General features: G+C 47.7%; 1 protein-coding gene across 4 annotated transcripts in view; it reads right to left on the bottom strand.

Moving 5' to 3' along the window:
• Nucleotides 1–19,257, bottom strand: part of LOC146868589 (uncharacterized) — a 1,503,661-nt gene that overhangs the window by 776,442 nt on the left and 707,962 nt on the right. The gene's annotated exons all lie outside the window — the stretch shown is intronic.

Here is a 19,257-nt window from a genome sequence, read left to right as displayed (position 1 = left end):
TGCAGCAACGCGCTAACACCGGCAATCACAAGATCGGGAGGAAGGACTGCAGCAACGCGCTAACCCCTGCAATCACAAGATCGGGAGGAAGGACTGCAGCAACGCGCTAACACCGGCAATCACAAGATCGGGAGGAAGGACTGCAGCAACGCGCTAACCCCTGCAATCACAAGATCGGGAGGAAGGACTGCAGCAACGCGCTAACCCCTGCAATCACAAGATCGGGAGGAAGGACTGCAGCAACGCGCTAACCCCTGCAATCACAAGATCGGGAGGAAGGACTGCAGCAACGCGCTAACCCCTGCAATCACAAGATCGGGAGGAAGGACTGCAGCAACGCGCTAACCCCTGCAATCACAAGATCGGGAGGAAGGACTGCAGCAACGCGCTAACCCCTGCAATCACAAGATCGGGAGGAAGGACTGCAGCAACGCGCTAACCCCTGCAATCACAAGATCGAGAGAAAGAACAGCAGAGACGCGCTGACACCTGCAATCACAAGATCGGGAGGAAGGACTGCAGCAACGCGCTAACCCCTGCAATCACAAGATCGGGAGGAAGGACTGCAGCAACGCGCTGACACCGGCAGTCAGAGACTAAGAGACTTTGTTTGCTTGGCTAAAGTGTTACCACTGGTGAATTTTTATAACTGCCCTTCTAGCATACATTATGCTGTTGCGGGGTGAGAAAAACATCTGCAAGTCCCCAATGAACGTACATTCCATATACTTGCATATGCAATGTAAGTAAGGCATACATTACATGAGACGTGCTGCCACGCATGTAGATCAGCAAAAAGTTGTAATTTATGCTTTTGAGTAAATGTTTCTGAGCGAGCTCCTGAGCAAGGCATATCATGAGAGAAATATTGTTTTTCAGGGGAGAAATGTTGTTTTTCATGTTCTCAGTTTCTTTATTATATACATTTCTTATTTCAGTAAGGGATTATTTCTGTTCTGGAGGGTAGCAAAAGTGCGAAGGCCTTGAACACAAGTATCTGACCTACTGGCAGCCACCTTTTTATGCCTTGCAGATGGCAGGGGCAAAGTAACCTACCTGTACATCCATTGGCAACGACAAGTTCAGAAACGGGCAAATGCCTCATTAGAGCGAAGGGCGTGATTGGGTCTGGGAGGTGCCCTTTCAACTCTGGAGTTCTCTGCGGTTGGCCAAACACTCACAGGTGTTCCCACCCTTTAGCGCCAAAATCTCACCACCTGAAGAAGCGAGGCCCGTGCAGCGAGTCATGACAGGATGGCCTAAATGTTCCCGTTGTCCAAAGGTGCACGAACAGTGCAAGGAATGGCGAAGCAGAAAGCCGGTCAGGTCCGGAGGTCGGGCCCTCGTGGAGCTGAGGACACGCAGAACCAGCGCGCTGACCGCCACACCGCAGCCTCCTGAAGTAGCGTTGCGCCAGGCGCGCCAAGCATGGTGGACTCACTGCCAACAGGCCCGGGTCCAAATTTAGCATGGATGTCTGATGTGTAAACAGTGCGGGGAAGCGGCTGGTCCCACGTATGGTGGGCGGAGATTCGGCGCTGGGCGTGCGCCAAAACGATGAGCCTCTTTCCTCCCCCTGAAAAAGACGAGTCTGCAAATACGAACGAGGGCCGTGTGTCTCACCTGCTGCCGTGGAATCCGCGCTGCAACGGGTGGGTGCTGTGGCATGAGGAGAGTTGGCAGCCAAAATCACTAACATCAAATAACAGTGTCCCGCCGCCACCCTCCTCGCTGGCGCTTCCCCGGCGCTGAGACATCAGCGGAAAAGGCTCTTCTGGTGCCAGAAACTTCTCGTACAACGCCTCCGTGATCTCGTACCCTAGCTGGTATGCAATCTGGGCCACCTACAGCCAGGGCTCAAGACAGGCTCCTCCGGCACAGGAATGACAGAGCCGGTCGCCGATGTAAACAGAAGAAAGATAGCGACGCCGATGTAAACAGAAGAAAGATGGCGAAATTGGGCTCTGCGCTAGTCCGCGTGCGCGAGTAGCGCTCTTCCCGGCCCCGCCTTTTCCGGCGCATTTAAAGGGGTGCCCAGTGCAAAGCCTTGGCCTGTCATTGCTGAAAAAAGTCTTTGTCATCATGCGTCAAGAGGCAGCGGGCATATCTTATCCAATCATCGCCATAAAAGTTAGGGTGATGTTCATGAAGCCATGAACACCACTGCCTTTCTCCGAGGTCAAGCAGAAATGCCTCGGAGAAACGCAGCGGCATTTTCGGATTGGGGGGCGTGTTTTTCTTTCTCTCCTCTTCCCATTGGCTGGAATGTTTACATTCCAGAGGAGAGAAAGAAAGTAAAAAACACGCCCCCGAATCCGAAAAAGACGGGGCTTAAACGGACAGACGCCCCTCTCCTCCAATGGCTGGCTTCCGTTTAGGAAGCCAGCCAATGGAGAAGAGGGGTGGGTTCAAGCCCCGTACTAAAAAACATTAAATCTCGCGAGCTACGGCATTTTCGGATTGGGGGGCGTGTTTTTCTTTCTCTCCTCTTCCCATTGGCTGGAATGTTTACATTCCAGAGGAGAGAAAGAAAGTAAAAAACACGCCCCCGAATCCGAAAAAGACGGGGCTTAAACGGACAGACGCCCCTCTCCTCCAATGGCTGGCCACCGTTTAGGAAGCCAGCCAATGGAGAAGAGGGGCGGGGTTCAAGCCCCGTACTAAAAAACATTAAATCTCGCGAGCGGGACTGCGCAAGCGCAGCCTTCGCTAGCCGAGACCTAAAAACAGCAGAGACGTGCTGACAACGGCAATCACAAGATCGAGAGAAAGGACAGCTGAGACGCGCTAACACCTGCAATCACAAGATCGAGAGGAAGGACTGCAGCGACGCGTTAACACCTGCAATCACAAGATCGAGAGAAAAACCAGCAGAGACGTGCTGACTACGGCAATCACAAGATCGAGAGAAAGGACAGCTGAGACGCGCTAACACCTGCAATCAAAAGCTCGAGAGGAAGGACAGCAGAAACGCGCTAACACCTGCAATCATAAGATCGAGAGGAAGGACTGCAGCGATGCGTTAACACCTGCAATCACAAGATCAGGAGGAAGGACTGCAGAGACGCACTAACACCTACAACCACAAGATCGAGAGGAAGGCCAGCAGAGATACACTAACACCTGCAATCACACAATCGAGAGAAGTAACAGCAAAGACGCGCTAACACCAGCAATCACAAGATCAAGAGGCAGGACAGCGGAGAAGCACTAAAACCTGCAATCACACGATCAAGAGGAGTGACAGCAGAGACGTGCTAACACCTGCAATCACAAGATCGAGAGAAAGAACAGCAGAGACGTGCTAACACCGGTGATTGCAAGATCGAGAGGAAGACAGCAGAGACGCGCTAACACCTGCGATCACAAGACCAAGAGGAAGGACTGCAGAGACGCGCTAACACCGGCAATCACAAGATCGAGAGAAAGGACAGCTGAGACGCACTAACACCTGCAATCACAAGATAGTGAGGACAGGTGCGGTGCGTCCATTGGGGCGCTGGGGCGTTGCCCCACTAATGCAGCCCCAGCCGCATTCATTGTTCTCCGCTTGCTCCGGTTGTTGCTTGAGTAATTACTGTAATTTAACTCGAGGCTGGGCCGTGGCTCACAATGGACTGGGCCACACCCCCGAGGCAATCGGACGTGAAGGGGGTGGGGCTGCGGCAGCACTCCTGTGTTTGAGTGACAACCAGGCCAAGCACACCGCAGTGGCAGCACTAGTAATTCAGTGCGCATGTTCGGTTTTGGGCTGGTCATTTTTATGACCAGACCGAACATGCGCACTGTAACTAGCCTTCCCCTGCCTTGCCTTAACCCAAGTTGAAGTTCCCCGCCCTTAGGAGAGCTAGCGAGGCACAGCAACCGCCGGTCTCCTATGGGTGGGGAGTATCGCTGCTCTAGCCAATCCTGGCGCTGCTAATGCAGCGTCTGGATTGGCTGAGAGTGAGATCACGCACATACTGCCCTGCCCTTGAGACAATGGAGTTAAGAATGAAGATTGCCCTACGGAGACGAGACGAGCAGCACCGTCCGCGAGGGGAAGCGCCGCACTACCCACGCACCTAGGGAAGCGTTCCACAGCTGGTGGCGAGCCGGGCCAATGTTAGAAATGGCCGGATTAGAGTCGGGTCAGCGCTGAGCAACTAGTTCAGCTGCAGCATGCCTGTTCCTCAGAACGCGCGGCGGGACTCCGGCCCAGGAGTAGAGGCGGCACGGACCCGAGCCGGTCAGGTAAGAAGTTTCCTTTATTTTAACCCCCCCGACCCCCATCTCCCCCTGTGAGTATGCGAGCCGCGACTGCCTGCAATGCTGTTTTAACTTTGTTGAATTTCAACACTTCTAAAGATGTATGTCACGTAACTCTAGCTTGCCTGCATCAATTTGATGTAAGCGGGGACTCACCTGAAGCAGGACAATATCATGCGGCAGTCTATTTTCGGGGGCTAATTTGCACGTTACAGAGAGGTATGTGTGCAACCCATTATTGAAAGAAATTGTACCTCTGCCAGTGCATTGCAATAACGTGCACAGCAGGGGAAGCAATGGGGCCTTATACACCTAATGGATACCAGTCAAGAGGACGCAGATTCTTTCTTCCGTGCTCACGTGGCTCGTGCTCTGTGAGCAGTAGGCGCATTGCACACTGGCATGTAATAGCTCCGGACGAAATATTAACGATGTAACCGCTGATGCAGCAGGAGTAAAATCTTTGTGGAGGTCCCAGGGTAGCTACCGAGATCTTTACAGGCAAGATCTTCTGTAATTGGTGGCAAAAGAGTTAGAGAATGGGCCTTCAGCTTGAGACTCGTACTTGAACTGGCATGCCATTGTCACACCTCAGCTGCGGCATTTGCACCCTTGTGAAATGGATCCAAATATCCGAGTCAGGCCCAAAGCGAGAGATATGTGCTTACTGTGTAACTTGTGCTTATAGTGGCCAGTCCTCTGATGTATGGCATTAAAACTGGCCCGGTGTACATGCCCCTAAGCTAACATTGATGCCTAAAACATGGATTGCATTGCAAACAATGAATGTTAAAAACGTCGAGGGAATGCATTTCAGCGATTTAGTTCCTCTCTTATTTTACATGTTTACTTGATCTTGCATTCCCCACGAGTTAGCTATTTTATAATGTTGTTGTTGATCTGTATTGTTTTCTGTGCATACGTTGAGGCTTGAGCCATGCCAGGTGTTTATGAGGGGCTTGGATTGAGTATGCAGGCGCTAAAGCCAAACAAAGTACCTGTCAGTGGGTTGGCCTCTCTGCAGAGCACACAGAACAATATTTGTGTATTCCATTTGCAACTGAAATTCTGTGGAAATGTGTGTGAAGGGGGTACACCGATGTCAAAATATTTGCAAGGCAAAAATAAGAGAAATTAAAGTTCTTATATTTGAGGGAGTGCAGTGCATGTTGGGGCGGTGAAGTGACAGATGTGAGGAAGGGCATTCGGGGAAGAGTGAAAAGAGGATGCGGAAGAGGAAAGAGGGGGTTGAAGATGTGCAGATGCACAAGATATGCAGAGAAAAAGAGGATATATATCTAACATAAAGCACACATAATTGAAGGCCAAAACTCCTTCCACAGGCCTCAATGCTATTTAATTCACAGACTCACTATTTCAGAATTTCAGAAATTAAACATTTTCAATGTTAATTATTTATAAGAAATCATTATTGTTACTCATTTATCTTAAACCGCTAACACCCAGTGACAAAGCCAATCATACTGACAGGCTTTAGGATGTCAGTTGCTGTGCCATTTATCTGGATAAAATTACATCTCAGAGAGAAACTAAAATACCGGTCTGATGGCACACTATGGAATCACAGCAATGTATTTGGCATGTTCCTTTATAGGGAGCACCCACTTTTTTCATGTCACTTAAAGTCCTGTCTGCACGTATTTCTATATGACTGGTTACAGCCAGCAGCTGTGGGTACTTCTGGTTATAGCGTATTTTTCCAAAGTCAATGCTGCATGCAGTGCAAGACACTGGGCAAGCATACATTTTAAAGGGCTAAAGTTGTCATGCAGGACAATTTACATATTACAGTAACTGTTGAACAAATTAATGCAAGAAGATAAGGAGCAGATTTTAATGTGTTTAATATTTCATGACTATACGTTCCCACTGCTTAATAAGCCTTGCTTTATTGCTGCCTTCATTTGCTTTAGAATGCACCATTTGCCAATCTTTTTTACATTTCTTTCTCAGGAGGAGAGGGACTCTCCCTAGAACCCAGGTTTGTCCATTGAACTTGTTCACATCGCTAACTAGAGTTTTCTATTGGAAAGGGTAGAGCCAAACCAGTCTTGCTTAGTACCCTAGCCTCTTCAGAAGTCAGACTTGCTTGGCAACCCAGAAATTCTCTGAAATAATGTATGAGTTTTCTTTTATGAATACCTAGAAGAACTGAATTTTTAGTCCATTTATCACAGAAATAATGCTGAAAATCGCACCAAAAAGAGTCAATGTAAAAAAAATTCCTACACGGGGGGAGAACCCCCCCCGAACCTCCCTTATTGCCGTCGGGCTTGCTCCCTGCGCTCGCTCGCATACATTGATTCGTTCTGCATACGCCACACCAGTTTCAAATTCCACCACCCACCACTGGAGAGGAAGAACTGCAGAGACACGCTAACACCTGCAATCACAAGATCGAGAGGAAGACAGCAGAGACGCGCTAATACCTGCAATCACAAGATCGAGAGGAATGACTGCAGCGATACGCTAACACCTGCAATCACAAGATCCAGAGGAAAGCCAGCAAAGACGCGCTAACATCTGCATTCACACGATCGGAGTGACAGCAGAGACGCGCTAACTATCTGCAATCACACAATCGAAAGAAAGGACAGCAGAGACGCGCTAACACCTGAAATCACACGATCGAGAGGAAGGACAGCGGAGAAGCACTAAAACCTGCAATCACATGATTAAGAGGAGTGACAGCAGAGACGCGCTAACACCTGCAATCACACGATTGGGAGGAGTGACAGCATAGATGCACTAACACCAGCAATCACATGCTTAAGAGGAAGGACAGCAGAGATGCACTAACACCGACAATCACATGATTAAGAGGAAGGACAGCAGAGATGCACGAACACTTGCAGTTACACTACGAAGAGGAATGACCGTAGGAAGGACAGTAGTGATGCACTAATGCACTAACACACACAGTGACAGTATTAAGAGAAAGGACAGCAGAGATGCACAAACTCATGCAATGACATTATTAAGAGGAAGGAAAGTAGAGATTCACTAACACCTGAAATTACACTACCAAGAGGAATGACAGTCGGAAGGACAGTAGCGATGCACTAATGCACTGACACACAGAGTGGCACTATCAAGAGGACAGCAGAGATGCACTAACAGATGCAATTGCATTATCAAGAGGAAGGACAGTTGTGATGCACTAGCGAACAAGTTACTTACCTTCTGTAATGCTTTATTTGGTAGTTTCTATATCAAGCTGCAGATATACGTTAACTTAGATAATTCCCCAGGCATCAGACTGTAGTCAGACATTTTTGAGCTGACCTCCTGTGCACCGGAAGTGACAAGCACTGTGCCTATATTGGCGTCACCCCAGCAGCGGTCCTCAGTTTGTGGATATTTTTCCATGCCAGAAACACAGAGCCATACTGAGGTGGAATGATCCGATAGATCTCTTTTATGCGAGATGAACAGTTCGCAGAACAATGAGGATGGAAGGATTGGTATCTGCGACTAGTCTGTACCAGATAAAGCGTTACCAAAGGTTAGTAACTAGTTCATCTGATAGAGACTTCTAGCCACAGATTCCTTTCCTTAGCATCGATACCAAACCAATCTCTCCCTAGAGATGGATCTACGAATCTGTTAGAGCAAAAAGTCCTGAAAGACCAAACCAACGGAATGCCCAACATGTCGAACCTGACTGTCCAGGCAGTAATGCTTGGCAAATGTGTGCAGAAATGCCCACGGAGCCGCTTGACAAATGTCCAGGATTGAGTTTCCTCAAGCTAGTGCAGTAGTTGCAGCTTAAGGTCTGGTGGAATGAGCTCTCAAGTCCTCTGGGTGTTATTTATTTGCAATTGCATACCAGATTGTTATACAGAGGACAATCCAAAAGGAGATATTGTGGACCATCGTTCCATTCTTCACACCCACAAATCCAACAAAGTGTTGATCATCCACCAGGAAGTCTTTAGTACAATCAATGTAGAATGACCAAGCTCTTTTTGGATCCAGGCAGTGGAGTCTCTCCTCTTCCTTGGTAGGAGAGACTGCAAAGAAAGTAGACAGTACGTTTGCAAGGAAACAAGAAATGTACAGGTTTACTCCCACTTTTTACTCCCATTTTGACTACTGGGTACAGGTATAATGGCTCTGAAATGCCCCGAACACTGCTAAATAAGACTCAGTGCATGTTCTCTGACCCTTAGAATGGTACATGTTTAATTACCTTCTCCCTAATTGGCATAACCTAAGTTACTTGTAAGTCCCTAGTATATGGTCTCAGGGGACACTAGGCATGTACGTTACAGTGTCCTACAGGGACTGCAGCACTAGTTGTGCCACTCTGAGTGGGACAATGTAAAACATGGCTCCCAGTCTGACACTGTAGACTGGAAAGGCAGTTTTTAACTGCTAACTCAACTTTGCCATTTAGGGTAATGGAAAAGCCCAAACCTCCCTTTTTAATATATATAAGTCACCCGTAAGGTAGGCCAAATGGCCCCTAAGGAAGGGTGCTGTATGTTAAAAAGTGGAACATGTACTTGTACATGTTCCAGCAGTAAAAACCATAAATTGTCGTTTCGACTGTGGAAAGGCTAGCAGACCCATTGGCAAGTACAGAGTTACAGGCTGACATCTCAGCCCTGCTAACTTCTGAATGGGACTACTAAAGTTGGCACTGTAAGGTATCAAAAGAATCAGTAGATTAAATCCAATTTAATGGTTACATCAAATTTAATGTCACTGGTGGACGAAGTGCAAGTTTAGATGTCGCCACTTCAGTTGCCCAAATTTCCCAGCACCTGTTTACTGTTGTACTCTGAGTCTGTCCAGCAGACAGCCTTCTGTCCTCCTGGGGATATATACTAACGACACCCAGGATAACAATAGAGGCCTGACCCTGGAGCAGGTGTTATGTCTCTCAGTCAGAAAGCCACAAGGTGTTGACCTAAAAGGTGAGCTTCAAAGGTGAAGCCACTTTTGAAGGGTAAATGGGACCACTTGGGAGAGGGGCTGCTCTATTGTTTAGTTAGAAAGGCTGGCACTACGGACAGGGGAGGGGAAGCCGGTTGTGAAACCAGTTTTCCAGGGGCGTGTTGCCCCCTTGGTAACCATATCTCTAGGATGGGCTACAGAGTTCTGGATGTCAAGAGGATTTTTTTCATCTTAGAAGTGGGCAGCATAGTGCATACTGGGACAGCCAGATGCCACAAAACCCAGGAATTGGTCATCAGAGGGGAGGGAACCTGGTAGCCCATTGGCTACCAACTGTATTCTACCCTGAGGGTGTTTTCTGTACATAAATAGGACACCTCTGGCAACCAGAACTCAGATTTCGACTGGACTGGAAGACGGACTGAGGAAGGCATGCTCTGCACTACTGTGGAACCGGCAAAGAAATACTGCACCATCGTGGACTGCCCCAGGAGGCTAGCAAAGGAGAAGGACTGTGCTTGCAGTGTCCTGCTCAAGGAACAGTCATCTCTAGAGTCCAGCCAAATCCAAGACACTCCATGGGCAAGCTTACTGGCCTCCTCTTCGCAGTGCAGGACGCAACAGCTCAAGAAGTCTCCTGGGGCAAGTTGGTAGCCCAAAGTCTTCTACCTAGTGCCAACAACTGCCTTGCAGCACCAGGGCCTGATGCACAAAGCTGTGCTCAAGTTTGTGGATCACAGAAGTGTCATCGGAGTGCAGCTGGTACTTCCAGAGGACAAGTTTATCACCCATTAAGGACTGACTCATGACAGCGGGTACTGGGCAACTGGTAATCTGTCGCGACTGGACTTCTGCCAGCTCTGAGAGGACTTTGAGGGATGTCGGCACTGTGACACGGACAGCCTCACCCCCTTCGTTAATGGCGGAGTAGACCTAGCTAGACCCCAGTCAACTGCATCACATCCTCAGCATCCTTCATCCCTTGCCTCAGGACATCTTCCATAGGAAAGCCCGGCAAAGAAAAAAAGTGCCTGGAACTGACTGAAGACTGCTTCACCTGCTGAGATTACAGTTTGTGAGACCTTGCTGGTCCTCCTGACTGGCTCCCCACTGGAGTTGGTCACATAGAGGGACTCCAAGGGACCACATTACAACTAGCCCAAAGCTTTTAGTGAAAACTTTTCTAAGTGTCAAATTCGTAGAATTTGCCAATGTTTGTTTGCGGTTGAGTGAAATGATTTGATTTAATATACCTTGCAAATTCTATATCTTCAGAACCCTGCTGTAGATCTGTTTCCTTGTGGTGTCTGAAAATACATAAAAATATAGCCTATTTTCATAAAATGGTGTCAGATTTCTTTTGTGTCTGGTTGATTTCTTTTTCAATTGTTTTGGTGCTGTTTAAATGCTTTACACTGGTTCCTTTGTATAAGCCTTGCTGCTCAGAGCTACAGCTACCTAGGGTTGAGTTGAAGGTTTGACAAACAAAATCTAAGAGTACTAAAGGGGTCAGTAAGTGTATTATACTGTGAGGTCGCACAACCACATCATATAATGAACCCCATTTTCTCACAGTGATGTTTTGCCCAACATTAAATAGTGTGATCACCTTGGGTAAGAAAGAGGCACCAGTCCCTGGGACAAGCTTATTCTGGAAAAAGGTTGTGTACCAGGGGTTAACAGAAAGCGCCTGCTATTTGCTAACCCTTCTGTCAGATATTATAGTGACAAGGAAGACTGTTTTGATGGTAAGCGGTCTCAGAGGGCAGCTGTGGATGGGCTCAAATGGTGAACACATTAAGAAAGTGAGAACTAAATTAAGATCCCATTGGGGCAAAATGAAAGGGGGAAATGTGCTGCAAACCTTTCAAGAAACAAGTCACCACAGATGACTTGAACAGGGAGAGTTGATCCAGCAACCACAAGAACACTGCGATGGTGGAAATGTATCCTTCAACAGTGCCCAAGACAAGGCCTTGCTTGGCAAGGGATAAGGCAAATAAAAGGACTTCAGACAAAAATGCAGACGGAGGATCATCGGATTTGGCAGCCCACCAACCCACATATTTGTTCCATTGGCAGATGTATACCGTTTTTGTGAAGGGGTGCATGGCTGCCAGAATGACATTGCATACTTCAGGAGGGAGGTCAAATACTGCGGTACATGTGTCCATTCTGCTCTCTCACAGATCACAAGATGTGGAAAGGCACACATGGCAGAGGGCCATTAATTGTGGAAATGCTGGATATAGAGGCTATACCAAGGGAGTAGAGTACACTCCACTTTAAGATGACTGCTGTAGTTACAGGACATTCAAGGGACTAAGACATAGACAGCTCGCCAATACAAAGGAGATGAAGGTACACTGTAGAGTCTCTACTTTTTTCACCCATTCCGGAGCCTGTGTGCGGACTCGCTGTCTGGAGGCATTTATGTTTTGTAGACTTGAGGATGGCCGCAAGTTTCTCTGTCCACTGTGACATTCCGAGGAGGAATAATGGTTTGAAGTGCAAGCGTGCATCTAGGCTAAATTGAGTTTGCGTGTTCTCGGGGACTACTAACTAGCTGTATGGGTGACACATTGCATGAGAATTTAGTAATCCTAGTGCCATTTGACATGCTCTATCATCACCGACATTTCCATAGACAAAGGGCCACTTAACTAAGGGTCCGCGACCACACCGTGCCTTGCTTGTTGTCCACAAAGACCTGAACCTGACTTCCCTTGATGGAAGGAAGAAAGGCTTTTAATGCCAGAGAAATCGCTCTCAGTTCCAACAGGTTGATGTGGAGCCCAGACTCCGCCAGAGACTAGAGTCTTCGGATCTCTAGCTCTTCCAGATGGCCGTCCCAACCCAGATGTGACATAACTGTCACTACTGTGAGCTATGCGAGTGGAAGTGAGAGGATTCTGCCACTGACCCATTTGCAGTGAATGAGCAGCACTGCAGATATTTTGCAGTTCCATCCGATACCTGGACTAGGTTGGAGAGAGTCCTCTGATGCTGTGCCCACTGGGACTTCAGATCCCACTGCAGAGCCTGCATATACCAACAGGCATTATTTACCAACTAATTCAGGAGGACATGAAATTCAACAGCCTCAGAGTCAGTCTCACCGAAATCCGGGTTAAAGGCTAAAACAACGCAATCGTGGCCTGAATATCTGGGAGTCGATGTTCTGGAGGATAAGCCCAAAACTGCACTGCATCCAGAACAGTTCCAATGAAAGGAAGCTGTCTGAGTCGGAGTCAGGTATGACTTCAGTAACTTAATAGTTAACGCCAGCACATGCAAGAGGTCCGCAGTCACCTAGAGGTGTGAGATGACTGCCTGGGGTGAGCCCGCCTTCGACAGCCAGTCGTCGAGTTTGGGGAAGACTGGAACCCCTGAAATCTGCAAATGTGCTGCAAACACCTCCTTCACCTTCGTGAACACCAGAGGGGTGCTGGTAAGGCCAAAGGGGAGGACAGCAAACTGATAATGCTCTTGGTCTACTGTGTATCGCAGGTAATGCCTGTGGGTAGGCAAGATGGGGATATGGAAGGAAGCGTCCTGCAAGTCCAGTCTCCAGGATCAAGGGAGACAGAACCTGAGCCAAAGTGCGGCTCTTGAATTTATTCTTTTTCAGAAAGTAGTTGAGATGGTGGAGGTCTGGGATAGGATGGATACCTCCAACCTTTTTTAGCACCAGAAAATAGTGGGAAGAGCAACCATGACCTGGTGGGAGCTGCTTCCTTGGCCACGAAAGGACTGAGGTGCCACCTCACCTAGCAGAGTGGCCCCACAATTGTTAAAGCATTCAAGCACCAAAACCGCCTTTTTGCCAAAGAGGCGAGTTCCGTCAAAGGGCATGTCCATTAGGGATACCTGGACATCCCCTAAAAAGTCAGTTGTCCTCAGCCAGGTATGGAGTTAGTGTACCACTGTGGAAGCAATGACTCTGTCCAGTGAGTTGGTCGCATCCAATCTGCATTTGATTGTGAACATTACTGCATCTCTATCATCAGCAATAGCTTGGGAAATTATGGCTTGGGCCTCCTCCAAGATCACAGACAGCACTTGCGCAACCGTATTCCATAACGTATGGTAATAGCGGCCTAATAAGCATGCAGTGTTCACAGACCACAGTGCAAGACTGGTGGAAAAGAAAATTCTCTTACCTAAGGTATCCCAGCCTCTTGAATTTTCTATGAGGTGTGGTAGGGAACGCCATGGGATTGATTTCAGAGATCGAGGCCTAGACTACCAGGCTCTCATGGTGGGATGCTGGATGAGGAAGGCTGGGTCCTCGGTGTGGGGTAATGGCGGCGGGAGATAGTACTATGCACATCAGTGCCTGTGAAGGGCTTGGCCCTGGCCCAGGGCAGGACATCAGTGAGGACTTCAGTTAAGAGGAGTAGGGGTTCTGAGAAGGGACACCTCAGGGAAGCACCTCTGTCAAGACAATGGTCTTGACCTCAACTGTGGGCAGCTGAAGGTCCAGGATCTAAGCCACCTTCTGCACCACCATCGCAAATGAAGTCCCTTCTTCTATAACCACTGTGGGAGAAGAGAGGAGGCCGTGTAGGGTGAGGTGTCTAGACCACTGGCATCAGCTAGGTCCTCATACCAGATGTTGTCCATGGACTCTGCTAGTGGGTCGAAACAGCCACGGGGATCCTCAGATCCCCTGAATTCATGTTCCTCAGAGGGACCTTCAGGGAAATAGGGCTCCATTCAGGCTGTGTAGGCCTGGTCGGTGCCAGAACCTATGTCAGGTGAGGCTCCCTATCAGAGTCGGGATCATGATGGGTTCAGTGCTGCCAAAGGACGTCGGCAGCACCGGGAACAGCGCAACTGGATGATTCCCAGAAGAGGTTGCAAAGTCATGGCTGGGGCCAATCTAGATTCACCAACAGATCCTGAGGACCTGAGTGGTGCTGAGGGTCGAATTGCTGGTGGAGTTCCAGTTTGAGTCCCTCCAGAACCCACTGGGCCTAAAGACACTCCAGAGGGGTCCGGCCTCCAAAAAAAGAGGCTCATGGCCCCATAAAACTCTCTAAGTTAGGCAGGGTTCACTCCGGCTTTAGGAACCTCCTAGAAGTGTGCAGTAGACTCAGGGTCAGGTGGGGGCGCCACGGGAGGACATGGAAGTGGGTCCTGGACTTGTGGCATTGTTCCCATGATACATTGGGGTAGAAAAGCAGCAGAATGCTTTAACATCTTGCACTTCTTCCTGTGAGACTTACCTGAAGAAATCTGGGATTCCGGACCTCCCTCGCGAACGGAACCTGGAGCAGTGAAGAGTTGCATGGTGAGAGGTAATAAGATTCATGGCTCACTTGCGGATGACATTTGGATTCATAGTCCTGCAATCTGGGCAAGAGTTAGAGTTGTGGTCCTACTCCATGCACCACAGACACGCCAAGTGAGACTCTGTCACAGACATTTGCCTAGTACAGCACCAAAAGGCTTGAAACCATATGGTTTCTTCAGAGGCATACTCCAAAAAACAAATTTAAAAAAGGCACATTGGTTGAAGTCGACAAACAGTAGAAAAAGTCTGTTAAAAACAACTGAGGGGAGATCATCCAGATCCACACTGATGGCGTGGAAAAGAAGGAACTGAGGTCAGCGTGTGGGGGTGGACCCTATATAAGCACCGCCCCTGTCACTTCTGGCATGGACGATGCAGACACCAAGTGTAGCCGAACGATGCTTACCACTGCAGGAGGCCATGAGGTCCAGCAGCGTCAGAGTCAAGTCAGTCTCACCAAAACCCAGGATAGAGGCTGAAACATTGGTATCAGCCTGAATATCCTGGACACCCCATACAGGAGGATAAGTCCAAAATTGCACCATATCCATAACAGCACAGAAAAAAGGAAGTGGCTGAAAGGGAATAAGGTGTGACTTTCGCATGTGGATAGTGAACCCCAGTGGATGTAGGTGGTCCCCCATAGTCAGGAGGTGGGGGACAACTGTGTGGGACAAATCCGCCTTCAACAGCCAGTTGTTGAGCTAGGGAAATACTGGTGTTAGAATAGAAATGTTCATGGTTGCGCATTGTCCTATGTAAGTCAGCATTCGCTACGCCATTTTCTTTACAGGTGTCATTTTAGGCTGTTCGAAACTGATCTAGTTTAATTCAGAGAAATGCCCCCCTATAAGTTTTGTTTCTGCCACGTTAGACTTGTTCCCATAATGAATACACTGTCCCTATTAGCACATACCTTTCTCACTAGATAGAGGCCCTCTCCCACCTGTCTAGTGGTGGGCCCGGATGGAACAACCTTGGAATTGAGATACTTTGTAAATGATAGAAGCGCTGAAGCCGGTTTTTTTTGTATTTCACTGTTTAGCTGCACCTGCCTGGAAAATTCCACTGTGGGCTTGTTCTAGCCCAGTTATAAAATGTACATGTTGTATCTTTATGCTTGTCGATTTCAGTCCCCACTGCAGCATTCCTATCGACTGGGCAGACCAGGCTCTGCTCTGAGTGTATATGAATAAAAAGTTATTGGTTTGTATTCTCTACTGTCTGAGCGACTCTCCACTTGGTATGGAAGGCTGAGAGGTGGTCATTAGTGACCCGGGTGACCCTAATTGGGCCACTTCCTTCAGTTGGCGCCCGAACAGGGACTCCTTCTGGTGATTGATCCATCCCCTTTCCACAGACGACAGGGAAGCCGAGTACATCGTCGGGTCGAACTGACGGCTCAGGGATTCCTGCACAAAGAGTTTTGTTTGCTCGCAGCTGCCCCTTCTGTCTTGCCGGACGGTGCCTCGCCCAGTGGTCATCCCGACTGGATTCCTGAACGGCGAAACCCTTGGATCTGACCATATGGCTTGAAGAGTCAGCAGTGGAGAACTGGTTCGTTTGTACTGCTGATATCAGGTGAGTTTGTTTTGGTTCTTTGTGGATATGGTACCATTGTGGTTTGAGTTTGGTACGGTCTGAGGACTATCTTGATAAAAAAGAACTTGCAACTACTTTGGCAGGTAAATAAATAATAAACTTGTTTTCCTTTTTTTTAAAAAGGCTTGGCCTCAGTAAAGTTTGGAATTTGTGTTGTCATTGTTGTTCTGCAGATGTTCGATAAGAAGAAGCTCAGCTGGCACCTCATGAAGGCAGCCCTAATTTTGATATGTATGTGAAACATGGCCTTGGCCCTATTATGTTTAGTACATTATGGCACAAATATACGACAGACAATGCAGAGTTGCAGTGGCCGCTGACGGGCACTTTTGATGAACAAAAGATTGGGTTTTTACAGGAACAGTTGTTTGAGAGATGAAGTAGGCAGTCGATATTTGATTCTCTTCGAACTTGGCAGTAGGAGGCTCGATAGAGGCGGTTAAAGATGGAGAGGGACGCTCGGAAAGGGAAAATGAAAACATTGACGCAGAAAGCTGTAGCATAGGATAGAGAAAAATAGGAGGTAGGAGTTGAATGTGAAGACAGAAGATTTCAGCTACACATTGATAAATCTTATCTGGCCAAGGAGGAAAATGATACTTTTGTAGAAGAGCTGTTAGATACTCGACCCCCGCCTCCTTATCCACTGCAGATTATATATCCCACCGTTCCCTTACAGTCACAGCAGCCTGTAAAGTCTGCTTTGGCTGTTCGCGTATCTGCGACTGTTGTTTTGACGGCTTTGACTACGCCACCACCTGCCGCTTCTTTGCCCTCGCCATCTTTGACCACTATGACCCCTAGTACATCTACTGTTTTAACTCCTGTATCTTCTGTTCTTTCTCCTCTGGTGCAAGCGTTAACAACAAGTGTGCTGTTACCTCTGTTGCTTCTCCTTCTATGGTTTTTCATCCGCCGACACTCTTGACTGCTGGGACGCCAGTACAGGGCTTTGAAGATCGAGATTGGACGAAATTCAGGGAACGGATGGTTCCGTTTGTGCGCTCTGAAGTAGGGGAAGATGAGAAGCAGGTGCAGGCCAGGCAGGCTATGAAGTGGGCTAGTAAACTGGTTTATGGCGCTGAACACATTTGGCAGGCTGTGTGTGAGCCATTTCTGCAGCAGCATGTTCTCCAGCATATGTCTGCTACATTGATCGATCTCTGGCGCACACATATTAAAATTGAGGCGCCACAAGTTTTATTTGATATTAAAGATTGTGATTATATTTCTGATGTATAGTGGGAGCGGTCCTGAGACTGATAGAGTTCAGAATGCTACGGTTTCACAGGGTTACTCTGATAATAATTACTTTGATGACCCTCATGATGGACAGTATTATCATGATGATTACGATATGGATGAGGTGACAGGTTTGTCTTATAGCTAAGACAGCCAGGGACAGGGTGAGGGACCAGTTCAGATACCTGTAGATCAGTGTGGTCCTTATCTCACAGCAGATTTGCAAGGCTTGACTAAGGAATTTTTGGTGGATACAGGTGCAACAAGGAGTTCTGTGTCTCGACATATGGTCCCCGGGGCGGCTTTGTCTGGCCACAATAATGTTTCGGTAGGTTTTTCAGATGTACCCATTTGACGCCCCCCTTGCATTTTGGAATCTCTGTTTTTGTTGTAGTCCGCTCTTTTTGTTAGGTGATGCTAGGCTGAAAAAGAACATGTGCTGCCATTTACGAGACATTTTGTAACTTTAAGGGTGTTTACAGCCTGCCTACTGATTACCACTGGTTGCTTAATTCCTGTTTGGTCAGCACATGCCGGCTTCACTTCCTCGTTGCGTCTTTTTCCCTCCCCTAGACCATGACCCAAATACTGCTCCCACTGTTTCCGTGTGTCCTTCTGCTGCTCAGTTGCTGGCCAGGCTACGTTTTCTTCTACTTTCAGCACTCACTAACTGTGCATGTATTTGCAGGTCATCTCACCTCCTCCTCCTTGTCCCGCTGTGAGTCACTGCTTGACCCATGCCTCCCACACTCTCCTAGCCGGTCATTGCTTGCTTGTTCCCCCTCCCCACTTCCTTGTTGTTGCCTGTTGTTGTTGCTTGGCCACTCTCCCTCCCTGCACCCCTATCGTTGCTTGTGCCATGCCTCCTGCACTCCCGCCCCCTGTCATTGCTTGACGCATCCCTGTTCCTTCCCTCGTTTTTGCTTGCCCCAAATCTCCACACCAATCCCCCTTCATTGCTTACCCCATCCTCCCGAACCACTTCCCCTTTTATTACTTGCCCCTTTCCCCACCTCTTCCTGCCAGAAAAAAAAGTGCTATGACGTGGCTGTGATGCTGAACAACATAGCTAAAGCACATCGACAAAGCCAAAAGCTCTTGTGCAGGCAAGATCTATTGGCTTTGCCAATGCTTCTTTATATATAGCAAGTAGTGATGACATCACCAATTGGCATTTTTGTTAAAAAAAACGGAGCTTTGTAGTGCATGTTTCAACAATTTCTCTAGAAACTACTTACTAAATGTCTGAGGATTTCGCTTTATATAAAGAAAATATTTTAATGTTTTTTTTAAATTTCTTTATAATCAGTCTGCTTGAAAATAAACACAGTAAGGTATTAGCATCCCTCTAAACACCATTCTTTCTTTCTCTTCAGTTGTATGTATGAAATCTTTTCATAGGGATTTGTCATGTTCCTATAAATAGTTTATTTGTGATTTTTAAGTGTGTGTTCGAGAATTGAATGACAAACGTATTTATGCTATTTATCTTTATTTGTTTATAGTGTTGTACCGTTCTTACCCACACGCTCAAATGGCAATGCCAGCCATTTTGTCAGGGTATGAAGAGGAGAACCAAGGCTCTTTGGAGAGCCCTTCATAACAAATTATGGTATAGACCAAGCGAAAAGCTCAAGAAGAGGTCAGCCAAAGCACTTTAAGCCTTGGTCAGTCCTGCATTTGGCACTTTCAAGGTTTAAAGATGTATAGGCTGCATGGGACAGAAAAGCAAAACACACAATTGATGGACAGAATGCAGAACAAATCAAAACATTCACCCCCAGTCAAGAGATCTTATTTGCATATGGCTGGGTCCAAACTGGAATGGCATGGTGAGCAAAAAAACGATGGATTTAGGCCCAGATCTCTGTACTGGGGTGAATGTATGACATTGTTCTGCATTCTGTCCATCAATAGTTCTTTTTGCATTTGTCACCCCGAGT

This window comes from Triturus cristatus, chromosome 1_2, assembly GCF_964204655.1.
Source record: "Triturus cristatus chromosome 1_2, aTriCri1.1, whole genome shotgun sequence".
Classification (NCBI taxonomy): Eukaryota; Metazoa; Chordata; class Amphibia; order Caudata; family Salamandridae; genus Triturus; species Triturus cristatus.
The sequence above is the reverse complement of the archived record's forward strand: the minus strand, read 5'-3'. Positions and strand labels throughout refer to the sequence as shown.